The sequence below is a fragment of the Lissotriton vulgaris genome, chromosome 3_1 (assembly GCF_964263255.1).
Source record: "Lissotriton vulgaris chromosome 3_1, aLisVul1.2, whole genome shotgun sequence".
Lineage (NCBI taxonomy): Eukaryota > Metazoa > Chordata > Amphibia > Caudata > Salamandridae > Lissotriton > Lissotriton vulgaris.
Genome location: NC_141689.1, coordinates 227357430 through 227378223, shown reverse-complemented (window position 1 = coordinate 227378223; position 20794 = coordinate 227357430). Strand labels below are relative to the sequence as shown.

The 20794-nt window shown below is 43.2% G+C and overlaps 1 long non-coding RNA gene across 1 annotated transcript in view; it reads right to left on the bottom strand.

Moving 5' to 3' along the window:
• LOC147726232 (uncharacterized) overlaps window positions 1-12762 on the bottom strand; it is a 92739-nt gene extending 79977 nt beyond the window's left edge. The window contains exons 1-2 of the long non-coding RNA XR_015309422.1: window positions 12627-12762; window positions 6720-6863 (exon numbers count right to left, since the gene is read on the bottom strand). This is a non-coding gene — a long non-coding RNA (uncharacterized LOC147726232). The remainder of the gene's footprint in view (window positions 1-6719; window positions 6864-12626) is intronic.
• Window positions 12763-20794: the final 8032 nt, after the last annotated feature.

The following is a 20794-nucleotide window of genomic DNA, read 5'->3' as shown; positions in this document are numbered from 1 at the left end:
TAAAAGTATGAAAGGGCCACTACTTCAATGAACGTATTACCAGCACTACCAAGCCAATTGCAAATATATGGGGCAACCTGCGGGCTTTTAAAACTAACAATTATGCAATCCCCCATAAATTTTTTTGGAGTAGACCCAATCCAAGGGACCCTTCTGACCATAAGGACATCTCCTTTTAGATTGGGTGGGAGAGGCCTATGGATATTTAGCCAGTTCATTACCTTGTTGCGTAAGGAATCCTGCGATTCCGTTACGCCACTGGTAAGCTCCGGTACTCCCACCAGAATCGCGGTGTAAACTACTGCCTCGGGGGGCAAATTGACTGTCCTACGCCTGGTGTTAGGGCTAATAGGACGTCCAGTTTGTCCACCGGGTGGTCTCTCCTGTCTAGGTTGTTGTGACGGAGCTAGTTGTTTTGACCTTCTAGGTGCAGGTACTGGAGGCCTCCCTGTTTGGGGCACTGAAGGACCGGGTTGGGGGGCGGAAGCAGTGCAATTCCTAGATACTTCCCTCGGCTGAATTGCGGGGGGGTCTAGGTGCTGAGTAGTTGTTGCTAGGGACAGATGACTGATTCTAGCACTATCCCTTGGGGCCCTTTGGGAATTTGTGCCCGACCCAGAATCAACGTTGTTGGCCGTACAGAGTTTTTCTATGGCCGTCAATCTGGCCTCTATAGAGTCTAGTTTTACAGCCAAAGGATTCAGAAGATTTTTTTAAATGTCTATAAATGAGCTAGTGAGCGAATCTGTAGTGATGGAGGGGACCCCCCCAAAAATGAATGGCCCGGTACACACCGGTAGGGATGGCACTAAAGGAGAACTTGGAGGTTCTGTCCTATTCCTCGTAGGTGGAGACCCAGGAGAGGCCGCAATGTCTGTGTTGTCATTTTGGGCGGGCAATATTGAATCAACTTTATCCCTTTTGGCGACTTTTGGCTTCCTTAACCTCTTCCTTTTGGACGGATTGTCCCCACTGCTGCTCTTGTGTTCAGATGAAACTACATCTGATCCGCCCTCCTGCGTCTCTATCTCTATACAATCAACTTCCGGGGAATGTTCCACAACTCCAGAAAGGCGTAATGGGTCTCTATCCCTATGGGAGGTTGATGGTGTCCTCAGTTGTTGTAGGACTGATTCGATAGTCTGATCGATACTGTCCATAAGTGATAGATGGGTAGCATCAAGCAGTAGAGGTGGACTAGCATTGATTGAGGAACCTGGTGAAGCCAGGGACAAGTTATCTGTGCCCTCTTCCGGTTGGCTTTCTAGTACAGTAAGTCCTTTGTTAACCACAGCATTGGCCTTCGTGAGGAATTTTTCCATAGTGCCTGATATCTGTTGGGCAGTCTTACTTCTAGATTCTCTGGTAGCCATATATATAGGGCGCCTCTGGCACACAAACCGGGTCGAAGAGAGAAGGGTGAATGAAGGGCAGGGCGTCAGAGGGGTGGCCCGGTCCGGTCTCTGCCGGCCTCGAACGGCCAAAACGGCCCGCCTTTTGCCTGGGCTTAGCCCGGCGCCCGCCCGCGCGCGTGACGCGTAGCCTTCAGTGTTTTTATGATACTAAAATTCACCTGGACTGAGAGGGCGTGGTCAGGAGGGAAGAGCCTCAGGTGCGTCGGCCAGCCGAGCCGCTGGCGGTCCTGGGACTTGCAGTCCCTCGTCTCCCCACATCGTTAATGTTGCACAGTTAGTCTCCCAGAGATGAAGGGGAAACTCCTTGCTGATCACCAGCTACACAGAGCGCAAAGTCCTTCCACGTTGCTTCGAGCGGCGCCCGCGAAGCGGGGGCCGTGAGGCGTGGATTTGTATACCCAGGTGGGGGCGTGGTCAGGAGGGAAGAGCCTCAGGTACGTCGGCCAGCCGAGCCGCTGGCGGTCCTGGGACTCGCAGTCCCTCGTCTCCCCATGTCGTTGATGTTGCACAGTTAGCCTCCCAGAGATGAAGGGGAAACTCCTCGCTGATCACCAGCTACACAGAGCGCAAAGTCCTTCCACGTTGCTTCGAGCGGCACCCACACATATATAATAATTATTATATTTATTTACTGTAAAACAATTAATGAACTATTAATTTAAATGTATTTTATAATTTTAAAAATATATAAGATATAACAAATAATAAATATATAAATTCACTGAAAAAAACATAGGTTGCAGGCACGTTATAGTTAGGAATTAGCATTTAAAAAACCTTAGAAATTCACCGAAGAACCATAGGTTTCAGGGGCGTTATAGTTAGCTGGACATTTCACTCGTACAAAACCATTGAAATTCCCCCGTTATAGTTAGTTCAGCTAACTATCATTTGCGAGCCCGCAATACACTGCTGATGGCGTCACATATTACATCACTCATGACATGGTCAGTGACATCACTCATGACTTCAGTGATGACATCTCAAATGACATCATATGCAACTAGCCCACCAGCTACCTCCATTAAGTGTCACAGAGCTGCATTGCAGAGAGGTGTAAAAAGGGGTGTGGTCTCAGAACACCTCTCTGGCTGTGTGGAAGCTGGATACAATTAAATGTATGAAGTGAGCTGTATAAATAAAGAAAAGGAAAATAAATGATTAACTCTACTGGCAGCAGATTTATTTTAAAACAATGACAATAGATGTGGAATACAATTCACCAGTCATTAAGCACAGTCAGTTCTAAAATACAAAAATGACATAATTAGAATAAAATTAAGTAATAAGGTACTCGCACAGATGCTTGAGACTATCAAGTAAGGTTAAAAGGAATGCAATGCAGAAGAATTACAATACTGAGTCAACAAATGATGCAGGTGAACATAAAAAATAGCACAAATAAGAGTGAATGGATTATGCAGTGGGAAAAATGCCCAGAAAAGGTGGAACTGAGGTAGGTTATCCTTCTCTTTTACTCTGCCTTTCTGACTATACTAGAAATCATGGGAAGGAAACCAGTGCAAGCTTTAGGTCTGATTGTGGTTAAAAGTTTCTGGCAGTTCAGCTGCTCCTACTCAATTACAAGTCAAAAGTTCTTTCACAATCCAGATATAATCAGTCCGTTGAAACTCCTTCAGTCATGCCACCAAACCATTGGCAGGTCCACCTTCTCCCTGGGCAATGCTAATGGCTGGTTGAGAAGGGCATCTCAGGGTTTCTTTCTGATAACTTTGGGCACATTGATAACCACCATATTCCTTGTGTCGCGTATTAGGTCACTTATCTTCTCATATGGTACCACTTACACATGCTTCTTGGGTTTCCAAATCAAATCTCTACCCTGACACCCACATTCCTTCAGAGAACCTTTTCAAAGAATGTTGTCATCTTCTATATTTCAAGCTCCTAAGATGTAGAGTGGTATCAGTGTGTGTTGCTTCCTTTCCGCAACTATGTTTAGTGAAGTGGACAAACAGTGAAGATGTCCCATGCATTGTCATCTGGAGTTCAACACAGTGTGCATTGTGGAGACCTTCTCAGCAAGAAGGCTGTTTGGTGGCTATTTCGTATGATGGCTTTCAGTCATCCTGCTATTTTAACAGGTTCTCTTACATCTGGAAAATAGATGTTATAGTAGCTGGAGTCCAGGAACTCTGTATATTTATGTTTCATTTTTGGTCAGAGGCTATTTGACATTCAACTCAAGGTTTCTGATAGTTGGGAACACTTCCACAACAATGCCATTGCTTAGCCAACAGATGGGAAGCAAGGCCAAAATGGTGTAATTGAATGTGACGAGGTTAGGAAGAGTTCACTGACAAAACATCGACACCCAAAACATCCCAATACCACACTATAGAGTCATAAACATAGATTTAAAAAATATTGACATCCTATATTTATAAAGGTAAGTACAAAAATATCAGGGAGAAAATATCAATGACAAATATAGATGTAAAAAATATAGTTGTATATATATTTATATATATATGATATGTATATATATGTATATATATATCAATTAATAAATATTAAATATATTAAATACATTTAATTTAAAAAAATAGATGTAATATACATTTTAACAAAAATAACAAATTAACTTAACCTAACAAAGTTAAACACACATATATAATAAATATTATATTTATTTACTGTAAAACAATTAATAAACTATTAATTTAAATGTATTTTATAATTTTAAAAATATATAAAATGTAGCAAATAAATATATATATTCACTGAAAAAACCATAGGTTGCAGGCACGTTATAGTTAGGAATTAGCATTTAAAAAACCTTAGAAATTCACTGAAAAAACCATAGGTTTCAGGGGCGTTATAGTTAGCTGGACATTTCACTCGTACAAAATCATTGAAATTCCCCTGTTACAGTTAGTTCAGCTAACTATAACTTGCGAGCCCGCGATACACTGCTGATGGCAATACACTGCTGATGGCGTCACATATTACATCACTCATGACATGGTCAGTGACATCACTCATGACTTCACTGATGACATCTCAAATGACATCATATGCAACTAGCCCACCAGCTACCTCCATTAAGTGTCACCGAGCTGCATTGCAGAGAGGTGTAAAAAGGGGTGTGGTCTCAGAACACCTCTCTGGCTGTGTGGCCCCCTTCTTTTTCTAATTTATTTGCCCTGGGGTCATTATGCCCCAGGGCCTGACCCCTTTTAAAAAAATGTTTATCTAAATTTGGAAGAAGTCCGCGGGGTCTCCCTCCCGATGCCATAATTGGCCCCAGGGACCCCATCCCCGGGGCCTGGCCATTTTTTAGTTTTTTATGTAATTTTTGGAGGGGGCTGCATAGCCACCCTCCTTAGGCCACTTACGGCCCCGGAGACCCCGTCCCCAGGGGCTGCACCTCTCTGTTGGGGACCGTGGGAGGTCCCCAATCCCCCCACGGTCCCGCCGGCTCCCTGCATCCTGTGGGAGTCGGCATTGCTTTTCCACATGGGGAACCTTTAAGCCCCACCCACTCTTTCATTTTTGAAACCTCGGGGGTGGCGGTCACCAGGGCATTGGGGACTGAGAGCCCCCTGCACATATTTGAAAAAAGTCCAGGGGTTTGCAGTCTGCGGGGCCCCTTTGGGCCCCTTTACATTACCAATATTGCCCTTGGGACTCGGCCCCCACGGGGGCTACATAGTAACAAAGCACGGGAGCCCGCACTTAATTGTTTTTTTTCTCTGCAGGATCCGCGCACCCTGCGTGAATTTTGCCCATTTTTTAAAAATGTTTTTTGGGTCCTGTGGGTCCTTGTGGGACCCCCTAAGCAGGCCTAGGGGGTCAGGGTGTTTCTACCCGGCCCCCTTTTTGTGTTTTGCCCACTTGTTTCACTGCTTTCTTGTGCCTCAGTTCTACCGAGGCATAAGATGGCTGCCCACACTTCCTGGTTTGGAGTGTTGACAGCCAATTAGCATAAAGCTCGTACTCAGGAGGATCCGCGGCCCTAGATATATATATGTGTTTTTACTTTGGAATTTCTCAGCAACTACTGAACGGATTTACATCATTTAACAAAAAGGCCTCTTTCTGAACCAAAGGTTACCTCTTTGCCAAATTTGGGGTAATTCCGTTCAGGAGTTCGGGCTGTAGACGTGTCTAAAGTTTCCTATGGAAAATTGCATGGGGAAAACACATTTTGGCACCCCCTTTTATCTCGGCCCCCGCTTGTCAAATCACACCGAAACTTTCAGGACAGGAGCGGAACGGAGCGCCCGATGAGTTTTGAGCATTTCACGAAGATTCGTCAACCGGCGCCAAAGTTATTGGAAATAGAATGTTGCAGATGTCCTAACTATAACTACCTACTGGTGACCGCCATTAGGTAATATACATATACCAATAACAGAAAGTTTATTTTAAAAAAAACATTGTATTATTATTTAAAACATTACACTATTTAAAATTAAATTTTCCACTCCACTCAAAGCAAAAGTAGGGAAAGTGTTGGATAGCAGAGGGGTAAAAATTACAATTCCCACTCCAGTCAGTGTAAAAGTAGGGAAAGTGTTGGATAGAGGAGGGTTAAAAATTACTATTTCCACTCCTGTCAGTGCAACAGTAGGGAAAGTGTTGGAAAGTAGAGGGGTAAAAATTACTATGCCTACTCCAATGAGTGCAACAGTATGGAAAGTGTTGGGCAGCGGAGGAGTAAAAATTACTATTGCTACTCCAATTAGTTCAACAGTAGGGAAAGTGTTGGATAGCGGAGAGGTAAATATTACTATTCCCACTCCAGTCAGTGCAACAGTAGGTAAAGTGTTGGATAGCGGAGGGGTAAAAAGTATCATTGCCACTCCAATGAGTACAGCAGTAGGGAAAGTGTTGGAAAGCGGAGGGGTAAAAATGACTATTTCTACTCCAGTTAGTTCAACAGTAGGGAAAGTGTTGGATAGCGGAGAGGTAAATAATACTATTCCCACTCCAGACAGTGCAACAGTAGGGAAAGTGTTGGATAGCGGAGGGGTAAAAAGAACTGTTGCCACTCCAATGAGTGCAATAGTAGGGAAAGTGTTGGGTAGCGGAGTGGTAAAAATGACTAATCCCACCCCAGTCAGTGCAACAGTAGGGAAAGTGTTGGAAAGCGGAGAGGTATAAAATACTATTCCCACTCCAGTGAGTGTAACAGTAGGGAAACTGTTGGATAGCGGAGGGGTATATAAACCCCACCCAACAGTCACAAGGTGCTTCGCTTCTTCGCACGCACCATCGGGATACCTGAACTGGCTTGGAAGCTCTGCTCCTCTTTTCTGGACCCCTCAACCGACTTACCTGACTGCGGTCGCTGCCCTGAGAGGCTCTCCCTTCTCTTCGCCTCCCCTGCTTCCCGGTTGCTTCCTCATCTTCCTCCGGGCATCCGGATATCCACCGACGCCTTCCTGGGTCGGCGCTCCTCCCCACTGCTTTCCTCTAAGTCTGCAGGGAAAAAAGATAGCACACAACGAGAGAACGATTGGTAAAACTTTTCCTTGCATATATTGAACCTACAGAATATCGGTAAGCTTTTATGGCATAAATAAGAGTTCAGGACATACTTATCGTTTTGGGTGCATATTTTAAAAAAGCTTCTTGGGTGCTAAATAGACAATTGAAGTCAAGATATTCAATTACAAATCTTAATAAGGAAGCATTTAAGACTTTCCTGTCAAACTGAAGAACCTTATTTAGAATTTCTTGAACAGTATCAAGACAGTTTTGATTCATTGAACATTCGTGTAAATTTGTTAAACAAAGTTATTTTTCTGAACATTATCATTGTACAAAAACTTCCTTAGAGAATTACTGAAATTGTTAGGCATTGTGTTTCTTTCTCTAATTATATTTTTCAGAACACCTTGATATCTGATTCGTCCTTGAAAGTGAGGTATGATTTCAGTGCATACAGTAATTCTAACACAACTAATCACCTAACCAGCAGTATTTCTAATTATATATAATTAATGTTTGTTTTGTTTCTTTGCATTATATAGTCAGGGACGTAACGCCTTATTTCCATTCAAAGTGTTTACATGGGTTCTCAACTAAGTAGGTAGACAGCATTTAAGTTCTGTACATTATTGAAAATGTCATCACTGTCAGTAAGTGTGTAATAGTTTGTTACTTCTTTGGTAAAATTCACCAAGAGGGAGAGGACCCAGAGTCACTTCATACAGAGAAAACAGCGCCGGACAACTACAAGAAGACGCAGTCCAGTGTTTGTCTTGTTTTTCTCACTCCACTTCCCCTTTCCCCCAGGGGTCACTCAGACTGATGGATTAACTAAAATGTGTTAGTTTGTTTGGTTCAAGGGGGAATTTAGAACATTCAGCACCAGGAAGAACACAATTGGAGACTCAGGAGATTTTGGTGAGTGAAATTGTGACAGAAAGCAAAGCATCATGGATACAGAACAATTAACTCAGTTGGTCCAAAAACTCCATGAGGAGATGCTGGAATTATGGGTAGAAAATCAGAATTTAAGAGAAGAGTTAGATAAAACTAGGGTCGGTTTTACTAGTTGGAGGGATTCACGAGGTAAGGTAGAAAAACCAATTTTTTCTGCCCCTACTTTTGGTTCTGCAACATTTTCTTCTAGAACAGCCTACTGATCAACAGTTTTTGGTTAATGTCATTACTCCCAGTCCTGTCCCCCTCACCAATCCAGAAAGATTCACCGGAGACAGTAGTCGTTATGCCACCTTTATGAGTCAGTATCATTACAGTTTATGTGTAAACCTCAGGTTTTTTATACTGATACTTCCAAGGTAGCTTTTATAATCTCATACTTAGGAGGTGTAGCAGTTAGTTGGGCCATGCCCTTGGTTGATTCAAATGATCCCTTATTGCATAATTTAGTTAATTTCAAAACAACTATGTCTAGACTTTTTGCTAAACATGTGTTCATCCAGACAATGAGCTTCTTAATCTTCATTAGGGAACTAAGGATCTGTTAACTTATGTAACAAACTTCAACAGGTTGTTAGCTAAAACCCACTGGCCGGAAGATAAAAGAATATCATTGTTTTACAGAGGTCTAAGGGATGATTTAAAGGATTCTTTAACTAATATTGTGAATTTGCCTGAGGAGTATACTGAATTTGTGGATCTAGTTGTCAGAATAGATCATAGATTGGGAGAACGTAGATCTGAAAAACCCAGAGGGGATATCAGACATTTGCACTTTAAAAATGGCAAAAAAGAATTGGAAGATAAAGACAAGAACTCAAGTATTGAACCCATGCAAATATGGAGTTTATGAGGCCCACTATCCTTGGAAGAAAAAGAAAGAAGATGAAAAGGGAATCTTTGCCTGTATTGTGGAAAGTCAGGACATTTTGCAAAAGAATGTCCAAGAAAACCTGCAAGAAAGAAAGTTCGGGCGATTGACAAAGTTTCTCTTAAGCAAGAGGAAAACTAGAGTGCTCGAGGAAAGCAAAGATCGTTTCCTCGAGAGTCAAAAAAATGCAGATCTCTAATTTTGCAACTAATGTTATTAATCGTACCCCTAAAAACTTTCTATACGATTAACTTTTATACTAACCAATCAACAAAGACACAGTATACCTGTTTTATTGGATTCTGGAGCTACAGGTAATTTTTTTGATTTGGAGTTTGCAAAAAGATTGCAAATTACTCAAGTCCCTAAAAAAGAACCAGAACCAGTTCGAGCTGTCGATGGATCAGCCTAGTCTTCCGGTTTAATCAGATTCAACACAGCTCCTATCATGATCGTAGCTGACAATGGTCATACGGAGAATATCATGTTTGATCTCATTGATACTCCAACGTTTGGGGTAATCTTAGGAGTTCCATGGTTAGAACTCCATAACCCAAAGATAGACTGGGTTAAGCGCACTGTGACATTGGGCTCACCGCATTGTCGGGGTCACTCTTACCAAGAGACTAAGGATCCTGTGATGCCTCTTTTTTGTGCCACTTCAAATCAAGTACCCTCCAGTATTCCAGACGAATATCTGGAATACGCTGATGTTTTGATTCAATTAAGGCAACCACATTACCCCCACACAGAGTCTACGATTGTAGAATTGACCTATTTCCTGGAGCTACTTTGCCTTGTAGCCGGATATATGCTCTCACGGAACCGGAAATGAATACCTAAGATCATACCTTGATGAACTACTAGAAATCGGTTTCATTCGTCATTCAATGTCACCTCTTTTCTTCATGGCGAAGAAGACAGGTGATCTGAGAGCATGCATCGACTTTCGCGCAGTAAACAAGGCAACCATTAAAAACAGGTACCTACTACCCCTGATACCAGTGTTGTTAAATCAAGTAAAAGGCTTCAGTGTCTACACAAAATTGGATTACGGGGGGCTTATCACTTAATCCGTATAAAGGAAGGTGATGAATGGAAAACGGCCTTCCGTACAAAATTTGGTTATTTGAATATACTGTGATGCCGTTTGGATTGTGCAACGCTCCTGCAGCATTTCAGTATTTTATTAATGAAGTCCTGCATGACCTACTGGATATATGCGTCATAGTATACATAGATGATATAATGATATTCTCCAGAAATATCGAAGAACATGTACACCACGTTCATTCGGTGCTACAAAGATTACGAGACAACTCTCTCTATGCAAAATTAGAAAAATGTGTCTTTAACACTTCCAAGTTTGAATTCCTAGGTAACTGGCTGTCTCCTGAAGGCATAACCATGGATCCGAAAAAAGTTGAACCAATTCTGAAATGTCGAACTCCTGAATCAGTAAAAGACACTCAAAGGGTCCTTGGATTTGCAAATTTCTATAGACGCTTTATCTCACAGTTTTCTGAGATAGTAACCCTGATCACTCAGTTGTTAAAAAGGGAAAAAAGTTCCAGTGGAACTCAGAAGCAGCTCAGGCCTTTGAGAAATTAAAGAAGGCATTTACATCTGCCCCAAGACTGATTCACCCAGATCCTGACAGACCATTCTTTGTGGAGGCGTATACCTCTCAAACTGTTTTGGTGGTGTGTTAATGCAAAAAGAATTTAACTCTGGACACTTACATCCTATTGCCTTTTTTTTACGAAAATTACTACCAGCAGAACAAAATTACACTATAGTGGAGGGTGAGTTACTTGCCATTAAAGCCGTTTTTCAAGAATTGAGGCACCATTTATTGGGAGCAAAACACACTATCACAATATTCTCAGATCACAAGAACTTACAATTCTTCTCCACAGTAAAAGCTCTCACCCCAAAACAGATGCGCTGGCTGCCATTTTTTTGTGAATTTGATTTTCTGATAACGTACCGCCCAGGGCCAAAACACCTCCTGTCTGACACTCTATCCCGGCTGGTTTGAGATAAACATGGTGAACAAGACATAAAACCCAAAGTATAATTTCAGCAGAAAGAATTGTAGCAGCCATTCATTCCTAAGAATTTCTTGAGAACACTAGAAAGACATCAGAAACCTTAGATCAGGATCAATGGTTATCCCAAAGAAAGCATTCCATTCATGAAGGTTTGTTTTTTCATGAAAAGAAACTGTTTGTCCCAACTAAAGAACTGCGTCTGAAGGTTTTAGAATAGAATCATGATTCTGGAGTTGCTGGCCATCCAGGAATTAATTAAGACACTTGAACTATGCCAAAGAAAATTCTGGTGGAAAGGTATGAAGAAGGATGTGCAAGAATTTGTAAGGACTTGTCCAGTATGTGAACGACAAAAATCACTTCATTCACTACCAGTAGGTCTGTAACAACCAATGACAATCCCTCCTCTACCCTGGCATACAATCAGTCTAGACTTTATCACAGATCTGCCGGAATCACATGGACTAACTACAATCCTAGTTGTGGTTGATTTGTTATCAAAAATGGGACATTTTATTCCATTAAAGAAAAGACACTTCAGAATGCCATCAGCAATGGAGTTCAGTTCTGTATTTTTAAATAATATAGTTAAACTACATGGTTTACTAATCAAGATTATTTCGGACATAGACCCTCAATTCATTTCTAAGTTTTGGAAACAATTGAGTCATCACTTGGGAATTGAATTATCATTATCTTCGGCATTCCATCCTCAAACTGATGGCCAGACTGAAAAGGTAAACCAGTTCTTAGAAAAAAAATCTCAAATGTTTAACTACTACACTATCAAGACATTGGGATGAGGTGCTGCCTTTGGCTGAATTCTCGTATAATAATAGCGTACATGCAGCCTTAGGTTGTTCACCATTCTATTTCCTAACTGGATTGCATCCACGGTCCTTACCAATCTCATTTCCTGATTCTGAATAACTCATGCCTGCAGTCTCTGAAAGATTATCTGATCTACAAAAATTCCAAGAACAGGTTGAAAAGACTTTAGCCCACAATATCTCTGAAATGAAAAAGTCAGCAGATAAACACAGACTTGCGACCCCATCATACAAAGTAGGGGATTTAGTATGCTTATCTACAAGCAACGTTCAGTTAGCGGGTCCTAAAAGGTTCAAACCCAGGTTCATAGGACCATTTCCAATTGAAAAAAAATGTTGAACCCAGTTTCCATCAGGTTAAATCTACCTAAAGACTATGCAATTTATCCAGTCTTTCACGTATCTCTTTTAAAACCTCATAACCCTTCTACAAGACCTGATCATTCTCCTCTACCAGTTGTCATAGGTGATCATCTTGAATACGAGGTTAAAAAGATTGTAGACTCAAAATGCATACAAGTACGTTTATATTATTTGATAGACCCGAAAGGTTATGATACATCAGAACGATCCATGCATTACACACAGAGAAAGCTCGCCCAGTGAGATGACCTTTGGGGGGAGGAATTGTTAAGGGTTAAGTCTGATTGACTATTATTTCCAGACATTACAGTAAGTCTTGGCTGATATTTTGTAAACTTGGTGTAGAATAAACAATTGGTAAAACTTAGAAGGTTTACAAAATACTCATAAGAATTGTTTGAAAGTAGCAATGCTTGTTTGACATTCATTATTGGTTTGGTAAATAGGTTGTCATCTACAATCTGGAAATACACATGTCTAACGTTCCCAAATTACTGACATTGGGACGCGTGCAGAACGTTAGCTCAGATGGCTTCTTCACATGCAGCTGTGCAGCAGTCTATATAAACCCCGCCCAACAGTCACAAGGTGCTTTGCTTCTTCACGCGCACCATTGGAATACCCGAACCGGCTTGGAAGCTCCGCTCCTCTTTTCTGGACCCCTCAATCGACTTACCTGACTGCGGACACTGTCCTGTGAGGCTCTACCTTCTCTTCGCCTTCCCTGCTTCCCGGTTGCTTCCTCGGCTTCCTCCTGACATCCGGATCTCCACTGACGCCTTCCTGGGTCGGCGCTCCTCCCCACTGCTTTCCTCTAAGTCTGCTGGGAGAAAAGATAGCACACAACGAGAGAACGATCGGTAAAACTTTTCCTTGCACATATTGAACCTACAGAATATCGGTAAGCTTTTTTGACATTAATAATAGTTATGGACATAATTATCGTTTTGGATGCATATTTTAAAAAAGCGCTTGGGTGCTAAATAGACAATTGAAGTCAAGACATTGGATTACAAATCTTAATAGGGAAGTCATTCATCTGGAAGCATTTAAGACATTCCTGTCAAACTGAAGAACCTTATTTAGAATTGCTTGAACAGTATCAAGACAGTTTTGATTAATTGAACATTTGTGTAAATTTGTTAAACAAAGTTATTTTTCTGAACATTATCATTGTGCAAAAACTTCCTTAGAGAATTACTGCAATTGTTAGGCATTGTCGCGAACCGTACAGATTGCAAGGGTGAAACCGTATGACACGGACCCTTCCCAGTGAACCGTACGATTGCTAAACATGCTGTACGACCCGACAAGTACGATCAGGACCGGGGTACAAGGACGCAATTCGTACGGTCCACGTCAGGTAAGGACAATTCGTACGGACAACCACACAATCACATACACACCGTACAGTGCGTACACCCTGCGATCATGGGGTACGGTGCGTACACCCCATGATTGCAGGGGTACAGTGCGTACACCCCATGATCGCAGGGGTACGCACCGTAACCCTGCAGACATGGGGTATACGCACCGTACCCGGGGGGGACCTTTCCATACCTGTTTCGAGGCGAACTCAGCTTCTCCGAATGTTTTGGGCTCCCGTAAAAAAAGCGTCATACGGTGCATACCTGACACGAATCGTACTTGCTGGGTCGGGAAAACCTGCTTTGAACCGTACAGATGTCAGGTACAGCGGGTTCCGAGGGAGATTCATGCGGAGATTCGAGTCGTACAGTCTTTGTACGATTGGTACGGAGTCCTGCTCCTGGTACTTCATCGTACTTCATCCTACGTACGGAGATGCTGCAGGGTACGATTCGAACGGGAAAAAATGTTCCGTACGGCTATTCGGAGTGGTTTTTCCTGAATCGGAATCAACCCCAAAATTTAATTCAACTATAGTTGATAATTACTAAGAATTTAACATAAATTATAAAACATGAACAATATGTGTACAAAACAAATACATCATCCACATTTAAAATAAATACTAAAATACATAACACTAATGAAAAAATCGATATTTTAATCAACCATATTTTTGCAAATGATATTATTAACTTCTATATTTTTACAAATTATATTTCCTACCTTCAAATCGATATGTTTTTTTTAAACATATTTTATTGGGTTTTGAAATAATAGCCCTGCACAGTATTATAATTACAAATCGTATACAGAGTATGTGTCAGTGAATTACTGAACAGTCTATACCCTCTACTCTGTTAATAACATCTTATAAACTCTCCCACACTCCCCACCACACTCATTATAACGGTAACAGCAGATGTTACTGTCCGCTACAAAAGTGGACATATTATACATTTCCATGCTTCATTTTATAACATATATATATAAATGGGTTAATACTGGGACTAATTTGATATTAGGGGTTGGGATAACAGCGACAAATCGGATACAGTCAGTGTTCAGTATAAAGTTTGTTTAGCAGTTATAAATTGTTCCAATGGCATATCCCATTCCATCGAGATTAGGTGCTTTCTAAGACCTCTATTTTCTTCTCTCCATATCTCTATACTTTCGGCCTTTCCCCATTGCACTACTTCTTCATGCCATAATAACGCTGTCGGGGGTTGAGTAGACTTCCAGCGGATTGTTATTGCTCTTCTTGACACAATTAAGAATAAATTAGCAAATTTGGTTTGGGTATTCTGTGACTTTTTGTGTTTACTGACTCCCGTAATACAGTATTCCACATTGTCCTTCCCCACTCCTGGTGCTGCTTCATTGACAAGTTTATAAACTGCCACCCACAAGGTTGTCAATTTCGGGCAGATCCATGTCATATGTAGCAGTTTAGCCGGTTGCATATGCCATTGAGGGCATTCGTCTGTTGTGTCTGTGAACATCTTGTTTAATCTGCAAGGAGAAAAGTATGCTCTGTGCATTAGCATGAATTGTATTAGTTTAAATGTAGGGTTTCTTAGATTTTCTTGGGATATTCTAATATTTTTATCCATTCCTTATCTGGAACCTTCAGACCATTTAATTTTAAGGCTGTGAAGGGGAACCGCTACTTGTGATCTAATGCTACTGTATAGCCATTTTACCAGGTGGCTCCCATTTCCCATAAGATATAACATATGGGCACGTTCATGTGCTGGTAGTTCCGCACTAACAGAGGACCAGGTGTTTCTCACATATTTGTGAATACTAGCATGTATTAGATATAGTGTGTTCTGAACCCCTTCTTCTCTCACAAACGTATTGTGGTCCATAAGCACGTTATCTGAGAATAGCATTCCTACCGTAGTAACACCCTTGTCTATCCAGGCAGCTAGATTTCTATTGGAGAGCATACCTGTTGGTTTGGGAAAAAGTAGCAGGATATTAGGCGCGTACGGACATTGTCTTTTGGTGTATTGGATCGCTTTCCTCCAGTAAGATATAGCTACTCTAAGAAATGGTTGCACCACTGGACGAGTTTTACTACTCGTTAGCAGTAGTGTATGTAGTGCACCCTTGGCCCATTCAGTCCGCGCCATATGGATTTCATGAAAATGGCGATCATCCGTCCAGTAGCAATGCCACTGGAGTTGGCTAGCATTGCAAAGCGCATGGAAATCCGGGGCTCCCAATTCAAATCAATATTCTTGACCACAATATTCTTGCTGTCGATATTTCTCACTGACGATATTTAGGACTCGATATTCCTGTAGTTCGAAATTTCCAACTCAATATTTTGTCTACACACCGTTAAGAAGATGTCTAGACGTTCAAGATTCAGACCAATCATTAAACTGTAGATGCTGTACAAAATATCACAGTTACATCTACTTGGGTAGGTTTTTGCCACCCCTAGACCTAGAGGACAATTATAGAAAAAAGATATTTGGCTTTGCCAAAGAATCTTCTCAAAAGACATGGTCCCAGTCCCAGTGGTGGGAATCAGTGTATTGTAGTTCACAGACATCAAGATCATTAGTTAATGCATTGGAATGGAGAAACTAAAGCTGGACACCAGTGTGTTGACCAGTGAACCAGTAAATTGACCTGTATGCGGGTCAAGTGGAACATGGTAATCCATATTCTGATCAGAGATGTTCTGGGAAGATAGCCAGGGATCTCTTGAAGTTTCTGGTTGTGATAAAAGACAGAGGTACCAATACAGTAGTGGTTGATTCCTCTCACCTACAGCCTGAGAATGGCACTGTTGGTATCTGGATCTGTATTTCATACAAAGAAAAATATTTCAGTGGATGGAGTTGTTTATCAGTACCGGATCAACAGTTCTACAGTAACAGATAAAAATCATTTTAACAGACAACATGATTATGAGCGATGATTTGAATATCAAGTTAAGTACCGTCCAGGACGTAAGCCCTCAGCAGCAACAATGAACTGGACACTTCATTAGTGAATGATCCAAGTTAGGGGAGTTTTGACTTTCCTTGGAAACCTTCTGGAAGTGATTCAAACCGGGACTCATTCTTTTGCCATTTTAATTTAAATTCCAGTCAGTGTGGACATTAGTGTAACAGAGGATACTGCCTTCCCTATTTTAGAGATTTCTAATCATTTAGCCTGGACCCAGAGGGATGAGACGTTGTTGGTTATTATATTGGTTATCCTGCCTTGATTCTGCAGATGTTCCTGCAATTGATTATGGTCCCTTCCACTCTGAGATTCAAGTGCTCAGCTGCTAAAGTATTCAGCGTACCCTGGGAAAGTCTGAGGATTTTGATTTTAGAGGTTTTTTCAATAGGTCATCCATCCAGTTGTTAGGGCAAGTGCCCCCGCACTGGATTTTTATTTGATCATGAGAATCATTCAGGATGCCCTGGGAGAGGCATTTTTGAAACAAGTAACATTACAAACACTGTTATTTCGGGTCTCAGTTCACCTACAGAGATGAGGTGAGGTGGGGGTCTCTGGTCAGTCCTATCAGGGATTGTATAATTCTTTCAGGTTTCACAAGGAGGAAGAGCTTGTGATTCTGATTTTTTTGGAAACAACTTTTCAGAGCAGGAAACATTTTTTGAGCATCGCAGACCTTCCTGACCCACATGCATTGCTTTGCACCAAGTCCCCACAAAATTCTGCATCCTGAATGCAGGCTTGAATATCCCAATTCCTATGTCCTCAGTGTTCTTATCAGGTGCACTGGCTTTCGAGCCAAACACAGCACCGAAACCGTACTCATCGCAGCAAAAGATGACATCCGAACTCTACTGGACAACGGAGAAACAGCTGCCCTCATCCTACTTGACCTCTCCGCAGCCTTCGACACAGTCTGTCATAGCACCCTAATACAACGCCTCAGCAACATCGGAATACAAGGAAAAGCATTGGACTGGATCATCTCGTTCCTCGCCGGAAAAACCCAGAGAGTCCGCCTCCCCCCTTTCAGATCAGAAGCCACCGAAGTCATCTGCGGCGTACCACAAGGATCATCACTCAGTCCCACCCTCTTCAACGTATACATGAGTCCTCTCACATCCATCGCACGCCAACACAACCTCAACATCATCTCCTACGCAGACGACACCCAGCTGATCCTCTCCCTCACCAAAGACCCAAACACCGCCAAAACCAACTTACACGAAGGAATGAAAGAAGTAGCCAAGTAGATGAAGAACAGCCGTCTAAAACTGAACTCGGACAAAACGGAAGTCCTCATCTTAGGATCATCCCCCACCGCCTGGGACGACTCATGGTGGCCAACAGCCCTGGGAACCGCACCCATACCTATGGACCACGCACGTAACCTGGGCTTCATCCTGGGCTCCTCCCTCTCGATGACCAAACAAGCCTACGCCGTCTCATCCTCATGCTTCAATATCCTAGGCATGCTCAAAAAAATCTTCCGCTGGATCCCCACGAAACAAGAAAAACAGTCACGCACGCACTGGTCACAAGCCGACTGGATTACGGAAACGCCCTTTACGCCGGAACCACAACCAAACTACAGAAAAAACTCCAACACATTCAAAACACCTCAGCTAGATTCATACTGGACATCCCCCGTCAAGCTCACATTTCCGGTCATCTGAAAGACCTCCACTGGCTCCCCATCAACAAAAGAATAACGTTCCGTCTCCTCACCCACGCGCACAAAGCCCTCTACGACCTAGGACCTGAATGCCTCAACACGCGACTGTCCTTCTACACCCCCATCCGCCAACTACGATCATCCAATCAAGCCCTCGCTGCAGTTCCACGCATCCATAGATCCACCTTGGGGGGAAGAACCTTCTCCTACTTAGCGGCCAAAACCTGGAATTCTCTCCCCACCCACCTCCGCCTTGTACAGAACCACCTCTCCTTCAGAAAGCAACTTAAAACTTGGATATTCGATAAGTAAAGCCCCCCTCCCTCCTCCAAGCGCCTTGAGACCCTCTGGGTAAGTAGTGCGCTATACAAATCTCCTAACTTGAACTTGAACTTGAAAACTTAAAAGTACATGTTCTACTTTTTAAACGCATTGCACCCTACCCTCTAGGTTGTCTGGGGTCTACCATAGGGGTTTTACTAAGCAGGTTGACATCGCAGTATAAAACAGTGCACACACAGGCTCTGCAGTAATAGGCCTGAGACATGGTTAACAGGATACTTACGTGAGTGGCAAAAATCAGTGCTGCAGGCCACCAGTAGCATTTAAATTACAGACCCTAGGCACATGTAGTGCACTTTACTAGGGAATTTTAAGCACATTAAGTATGCCAATTGGGTCTGAGCCAATGTTACCGTGTTTAGAGAAGAGAGTGCATGCACTTTATAACTGGCTGGCAGTGGTAAAGTGCTCAGAGTCCTAAAGCCGATGAAAATGACGTCAGAATATGAGGTCAGAAAATGAGGAGGAGACAGGCAGAGTCTGGGGTGACCCTTCATAGAGATTCATTTTCCAACAAGGTGGTGTCCTGAAACTGGCCAATCAACCCAGGGTTTGTACCCTGAGGTTGAACAGGAATGGGGTGAGTCCTCCCTCACCCTGCCTCTCCATCTAAAATCTGGTACCCTCCATTTGGGAGTGGTACCCCCAGAAAACTAAACTGTCAGGGCACTCTTGACGGCTGCCCCTCTCAGTTTTTATAACACTGGTATCAACTCGTTCTCCAAAATGTAGTCTATGGAATCTGAGGACTAACTATGAACCTCCTCTAGGTCACCCGCCCATTCCATTCCAGGGTTACCAGAGCCATAGGGCGGAAAATGTCCTGAACATGGGCTTGAGTAACCCTACACACCTTGCCAGTGTACTCTGAGGTTGTTCTGGGGCAACTAGCTTTGCCACAACCATAGTCTGTCTATCCTGGGTATCCCTCAGAGCAGTGACTGGAACACCATTCACTTTCACCTGAAGGAAGTGACAACTCTCACCCTCAGGGATCACTTGTTCACCTTCTGAGTCTCCCATTCATTTTCACCTAGTGTAAGTGATGACTCACATCCTCAGAGATCACCAGCTCACCTTCTGGGTCAAGTTCAAGTTCAGGTTTAACATTTGTATAGCACACTACTCACCCAGAGGGTCTCAAGGTGCTTGAGGGAGGGGGGTACTTTACTTATCGAATATCCAAGTTTTTAGTTGTTTTCTGAAGGAGAGGTGGTTCTGTGTAAGGCGGAGGTGGGTGGGGAGAGAATTCCAGGTTTCGGCCGCTAAGTAGGAGAAGGATCTAACTCCCATGGTGGATCTATGGATGCGTGGAATTGCGGCGAGGGCTTGATTGGACGATCGTAGTTGGCAGGTGGGGGTGTAAAAGGACAGGCGCGTGTTGAGGCATTCGGGTCCTAGGTCATAGAGGGCTTTGTGTGCGTGGGTGAGGAGACGGAACGTTATTCTCTTGTTGACGGGGAGCCAGTGGAGGTCTTTCAGGTGACCGGAAATGTGAGCTTGGCGGGGATGTCTAGTATGAGTCTGGCTGAGGCGTTTTGGATGCGTGGAGTTTTTTCTGTAGTTTGGCTGTGGTTCCGGCGTAAAGGGTGTTTCCGTAGTCCAGTCGGCTTGTGACCAGTGCGTGGGTGACCATCTTTCTTGTTTCGGTGGGGATCCAACGGAAGATTTTTTTTAGCTTACGTAGGATGTTGAAGCATGATGATGAGACGGCGTTGACTTGTCTGGTCATCGAGAGGGAGGAGTCCAGGATGAAGCCCAGGTTACGTGCGTGGTCCGTAGGTATGAGTGCATTTTCCAGGGCCGGTGGCCACCATGAGTCGTCCCAGGCGGAGGGGGATGAACCTAAGATGAGGACTTCCGTTTTGTCCGAGTTCCGTTTTAAACGGCTGTTCTTCATCCACTCGGCTACTTCTTTCATCCCTTCGTGTAGGTTGGTTTTGGCGGTGTTTGGGTCTTTGGTGAGGGAGAGGATCAGCTGGGTGTCATCTGCGTAGGAGATGATTTTGAGGTTGTGTCGGCGCGCAATGGATGTGAGGGGATTCATGTATACGTTGAAGAGGGTGGGACTGAGTGATGATCCTTGTGGTACGCCGCAGATGACTTCGGTGGCCTCTGATTTAAAAGGGGGGAGGCGGACTCTCTGGGTTCTTCCGGTGAGGAACGAGATGATCCAGTCCAATGCTTTTCCTTGTATTCCGACGTTGCTGAGGCGTTGTATAAGGGTGCTATGACTGACTGTGTCGAAGGCTGCGGAGAGGTCAAGTAGGATGAGGGCAGCTGTTTCTCCGTTGTCCAGTAGAGTTCGAATGTCGTCTGTTGCCGCGATAAGGGCGGTCTCGGTGCTGTGTTTGGCTCGGAAGCCAGACTGTGAGGCGTCGAGGGATTTGTTGGATTCGAGGAAGGCGGCGAGCTGACTGTTGACGGCTTTCTCAATGACTTTGGCAGGGAATGGGAGGAGCGAGATGGGCGGTAGTTCTTAAGTT